Source organism: Gadus macrocephalus, chromosome 17 (genome assembly GCF_031168955.1).
Source record: "Gadus macrocephalus chromosome 17, ASM3116895v1".
NCBI lineage: Eukaryota > Metazoa > Chordata > Actinopteri > Gadiformes > Gadidae > Gadus > Gadus macrocephalus.
The window spans coordinates 7,265,481-7,271,860 of NC_082398.1; positions in this window are offsets into that span (position 1 = coordinate 7,265,481).

A 6,380-nucleotide genomic window follows, 5' to 3' on the forward strand; every position below is an offset into this window, starting at 1 on the left:
AAAATCATGATGATGTGTTAACACCGCCCCTTTTTGATCTAGTAGAGCTGAACTCTTGCATTCATTCAGTCAAGTGATGCAAAAAAGCTGTTTTTTATTTCAAATCACCCTCTGGGTCTTTTTCATGCAAAAGGTATTCAGGGCCATGTATGGAATGTTCCTGACGGGAACGACGTAAAGAGCTTGGCTCGGAAAACATGACACGTAGAGAATGGGCTGCCTGGGACTGAGCTTCACCTGCCTGGGATTCTTTAGCCTGAGAGAGATCCTGAAGCTTAAAGGCCCCGAGGCAAAGATGCTTGTCAGGTTGTGATGATCCAAGGAGGAGGAACAGGCTGAACTCGCTGCCCTGTGCCCAACTCCCGCCATTGGTTGGATTTGTTGCAGATTAGCATAGCTCAGAGGATTCCGGGAGGGATTTATCCCAACAATATCTTAAACCACGACCAAAACCGCTTGACATTCACTCTGCTTGGCGTGGAAGTGGGATGAAAGATGCCTCTGTTTGTGACTCAGGGAGGCAGACCTATCCGCCGTGTTGTGATTCGTCACTCCGCAAACGTTCCATGTCGAGTCCTGCCCGCTGTATAATTCCTTGGCCACACAACGTGTGTTTTGTCTCCGAGGTCAGGGCAGCAGTGAGTCACGCTCTGGACACAAACAACTCAGGCCAGCCCAGAGAGGAGGGGGGGGAACCGATCCAGCCCCTCTCGTCTGAAGAGTGGCCCCGCGTTACCCTGTGTGAATGTGTTCTCAATGTCGTCCAGAGAGCCGGGACGTGACTTTGCATTAATGATAAGACAGCAAGGGCCCCGATCCAGCCCTCCATCTCTGACATTACCCCCCCCCCCCCCCCCTTCACCCTCTCCCCACCTTTCGCCCCCCACACAGCATGCTCTGCAGCGCGTGTCATGGCCTCTGCGACAAGACGTGCTCGTCCACCATCATCGACTCTGTGGACGCGGCCCAGGGCCTGTTGGGCTGCACCGTGATCAAGGGCAACCTGCTGATCAACATCCGGCGAGGAAGTGAGTACGCCGATTAACATTATACTGATGTAGACGTGCACAATAACAAATTATACCACTGTAGGTAGCCACAATGTGAACAAATTTCGTCTAAAATGTAAATCTTAGTGTTTCGTGTGATGTAATTTGGTTTCACATTCCGTTCTTGGAATCTTGCCATTCTGCAGGGTCTTCTAAAATGTAATTGAACCTGTTTTACTTGACCCCCTGGGGAGCGGAGAGAAGCAAAGAGTGACAAGGAACAGCCTCAAGTTCAACCACCTTCTTAACCTCTGAAGAAATTTTAAATAAAGGCTTTTGGTTTATTGGGGGCCAACTGCCCTCAAGGATCCGATCTAAGTGTATAAAAGCTCCTGACTTTAGCTACTCAGCGGACTTCTCAGGGCGTACCTTTTGAGTAAAACGCAACGAGAAACTCCCATCTGAGGCCTCAGATTATTGTAATGTTTGCCTGTTTTATTGTTGGTTGATCTTTGTTTATTTCAAATATATATGACCACCAATTGTCTACAGTATTGTGTGCCTTTTGGATCTAAATATCTCATCTGTCTTAGACGCAAACTCTGATAGACAAATTGCCACGACAGAATATACTAAAAGGAAATTCAATGTCACAAAAATATGTTTCCTGCGCTCTGAGAACCCAAATGGTCCACTGTTTAGCAGAGACTCTCAAAGACATAGGATTTTTACTGTTTTTCTCATTGCAGAAATGAATATGTTGACAATCATATAAGGCATACTGACACGTTTCAAACAACCTCGTTATAGATATAGTAATTGTTCACAGGCAAAGCAATTGGGCATCATGTAACAGTTAATAGACCAATGTGCATAGCAATGCTATTGTATGGTGGCGATGCATGAAAAACTGCCTTATACTCCAAAAACTGTTCTGTTTATTCGCTTTTGACCATCAAGATACGTGACTTTTTAGCCACCAAATAATATGGAGAATGTATGTATTTTATATACTTGTGAAAACCAACACGTTATGTTTTCAGATCAATGGCATAAATGGTATTGGCAACGCTTTCAATGGCTGCCTGATTCGGGGAGCACTCCCGGTTATCCCACTGACTAGTTTAGTCTAGTTTAGGTCGGCCGTTTTGAAAGTCATGTGCTAGCCTGTGACACATTTTGGATGCTCTTTATATTATAGATAAACGATCACCTGGCAACAGGCTGCGCATCACCTTGGGACGTGAACTACTACAAAACTCTAGGGGGCAGCAGAGCCGCCTTGAACAACATGACTGTCCGGTGCGTTGATGTGTTTGTGTTTTTCATTATGTTGAGCGAACAGAGGGAGCAGGTGAACTAATGTATACTGTTTGACAGGAGAGTAAGTTACATAAGCACGCTATTTACAAAATAGACAAAAGAAACAAAACCAGTCTTCCTAAAAGTAACCAGTATAAAGGCAACCAGAAACAAACCTTCACTCATTACTTTAACAAAATTACAGGGGGGACACACACCACTATAAAAACATGGAACATGGAACAAACGTAGAAAAATAGATTTCTCTGAACCCGATTATTAGTCTACCACTGTAGTTTACACAATGATCTGGTGATGAGAGGGCAAAGATCCAGGGTTATGGAATGCAGGTGTGCTTCTTGACCAGGTGAGACATGAGGGAATGCCTTGCACCATTGCCCGTTACACATACGTGAAAACACAGGGAGTGGGAGACAGCAGAGAATCTGCAATTAACTGTGTCGGTACTATTTATGTAATAAATGCTCTCTACCTTGCAATCAAATAGGTTTGTATTTACACAAGAGCAGCGACTGCGAGTGCAGGAACGTCATTGCGTGATGCTCGGAAATACTGGAATGGTAGGAAATCCACAATATATATATCGTTTTTTGTGAGAATAATCAGTCGAAAAGATGCAGGTAGATGTCTAAATTGGGAGAGGAGAGGGGGGGGGGAGCAGAAACCATTGCTAGACAAAGAAGAAAAGGTTTCAAAGAACCAGAACCTGAACAGAATGAAAGTTTGCAGAGCGGGTGGATGTCAACGAGAGCTTGTTGACTGTTCCCTTGACATATAGCCGCTCAGCTAACTTTCTGCAAACTCTCTCGTTGACTGTCCCTTCCTCTTTTCTATTTGGTCCCTGGGCCCTATGCAGCAATGCGCTGTGGCTCCTTCTTCCACTGCTATAAGTAGTGGACGCTTCTAATAGGAGCGGCTTTCTTCTGAGATCTGCATGTTTTACTTTTTTGACTTCAAATTTCTTGATTCTGCCACTATTCGGGCCGCATGAGTGTGTGCCCGCCACACGTGTGCATTTGAGGGACAGAGAGGGAGAGAAAATGTCTCAGTTTGCGATTGTGTGTTTAAAACGACCGGTAGGATAACATGAGACCACTTTAACAATGACTTTGTTGGGGGGAAAGGATTTTTTTTTTTATTTGATGTGGTTTGGTTTAGGTTTGGGAGTAATTGTTTTGCAGTAAAACATAATCATTACATAAACTAAGGTTACAAATACATCACAAAATACTTTATTGTTGCCATTATCTGATTGGTAGACATGTTTCAAGAAGGGTTGAATTGTAAATTCCCAACTTTTAAGATTCATCAACCCTTTATGGAAATGGGGCCGATCCAAGGTTATTTTGGGTTTCGTGTTTTTCGATTAAATGTCAGCAATTATCTGCCAGAAACTATTATATTCTCTCTCTCTCTCTCTCTCTCACTCTCTCGCTCTCTCTCTCTCGATTTCTCTCTCTCTCTCTCTCTCTCTCTCTCTCTCTCTCTCTCTCTCTCTCTCTCTCTCGATTTCTCTCTCTCTCTCTCTCTCTCTCTCTCTCTCTCTCTCTCTCTCTCTCTCTCTCTCTCGCTCTCTCTCTCGATTTCTCTCTCTATCCCCCCACATTTCGTTGCCTCGTTTATCCTCACCTCAACTCCTATCTCTCAAATAAAACAAAAAACTATTTCTGCTTCCAAAAAGGACTCCATGAGGTGCTTTGTATCTACAGATCTATCTATTTAGTGTGTCTAACTTGTATAGTTTTATTCTCTCTCTTCCTTCTTTGGCTTTGCATCAAATCCTTCAAGTGGTTTCCCAGCACACGCTGAAGATATAGGACGACTGTGGCACAGAGGAGAGACAGTCGGTGATGACGAAGTTCCTCTTTTCCAGCACTGAAAGGCAGTTTGTGTGTGTGTATGTGTGTGCTCGTATGAGTTTGTGTGTGTGTGTGTGCATGAGTTTGTATCAGTGTGGGTGTGTGGGTGTGTATGTGTTTGTCTGTGTGTGTTTTCGTGCATGCGTTCAACCGTGTGTGCATGTACCTTGGCAGTGCAGAACGCATTTGCTTTCTCTGCAAAGCCCTGGCCACAAAATTCAAATTGGAGAGAGAGAGAGAGAGAGAGAGAGAGAGAGAGAAGATAAACCAAGATCTAACCCCAGGATTGGTTAACACACCAAACTACAAACACACACACACACACAAATGCAACACACACACACACACACACACACACACACACACACACACACACACACACACACACACACACACACACACACACACACACACACACACACACACACACACACACACACACACACACACAGTTACTTATCTGCTATACAGCTAAGACGCCCACAAGTACACTTTTAATCACAAGCACTCTAATCACTCAAAACATCATAATCACACACACACACACACACACACACACACACACACACACACACACACACACACACACACACACACACACACACACACACACACACACACACACACACACACACACACACACTGATACGGAGAGTTAAAGATGAACAACAGGCTGAGTTGCAATTCCACCTCCTCTTTCTCCTCTTCCTCCTCTTCCTCCCACTCACAATCAAGGCGCCCACCTAAACTTCACCCTCAAGTAACCATGGCGGAACATGGAGGGCCCGCTGAACACCAGGCAGCCCTCAGCCTATGTTCACAGAGAGAGCAAAACCCAATGCATTAACCGCAGTCGTTGAAGTCCGAAAATTAGCTGACATTTTCATCTTGAGGTTCAATGTATGTTGCTTGACAGATATGAGACGTTTCGGACCTAGTGACCTTTACAAAAATCTGATGCTGGAGATGTTTGAAGAGCCCTGGTTTAGATATTGGCAATATATATATATATATATATATATATATATATATATATATATATATATATATATATATATATATATACATATAGGCTTCATCTTAAATGTAAATAATTCTCCATGATGATTACCATGATGATGATCATTGTGGTGCGCCCTCAGTGCCTGGGGCCCTACGAGCAGCCTCTGATGCGCGTGGTGGGAGTGGTGGCCCTGGCTTCAGCAATCAGTGTAGAAAACTGACGGCTGAAACTCTGTTCACACTCACACATTATTACGCAGACACAGTCCATGGATTGTATGAGATGGATGAATGGATTGTATGAGCTCAACAGCAAATCGAACAGAAATTACAGCTGGTTGCATAACAGTCAGTAAAACGATTACTGGGGAGAGTGCTTTTTTACAGTGTGCCCCGCCCCATTTCCCCATTGCCCCCCCCCCCCCCCCCCCCCCGGCCCCGTCATCCCCCCACCAACATGTTGCATTGTCTCCCATATTCAACAGGCCGTTGGCTGGAACAATGGATTTCGAGGTCATTTGATTCTGCTTCGCTGTCTTTCCTCTTATTGATCCTCTGCAATGGAGTGTATATAGGGCATTTATCCCCAGCTTATTAAACACTATGCCATTGTAACTCATTTTGTTTTAGGGGTTATCACACGTTTTATGACAAAAAATGTGTGCCCTGATTTTTCTTGACTGTTAAATGATGTTGAGCTAAGAGGTTAGCTGCACCCAGTTATACAAACTAGACACGGTCTGTTTGGTCTCACGGTCTCACTTGTACTCTTTGTGATCGTATGTTTGTCCTGTTTGTCCACATTTTGACCACATTTGGCAATGTGCTAGAATGCATAGGGTTAAACAGAGCTATAACTGTTGTCAAATGAGACTCTCCATCCATTTCAGCTGTGCTTAGGGTATTCGCTTCTACTCTGAAAATAACAGGGTTAACAGGTTGTTGTGAAGACACATTTATTTGCCGAAAGACAATTGATGTATTTGATCAATAAGTGACTATACTATAACAACCTGAAAAGACCCCTTTCCTCTTTCTTCTCACCTGGGAGGGCATCCCCCTCTCTCAACACCTGCCAGACATCCATGCACGCACGCACAAACACACACGCACACAGACACACACACAGGCGGCCACCCCTCAGTAGCGGACAGGCAGAGTCAGGGCAAAACCGAGGATGCTGATCGATCCCCTCGTGATGATAGAT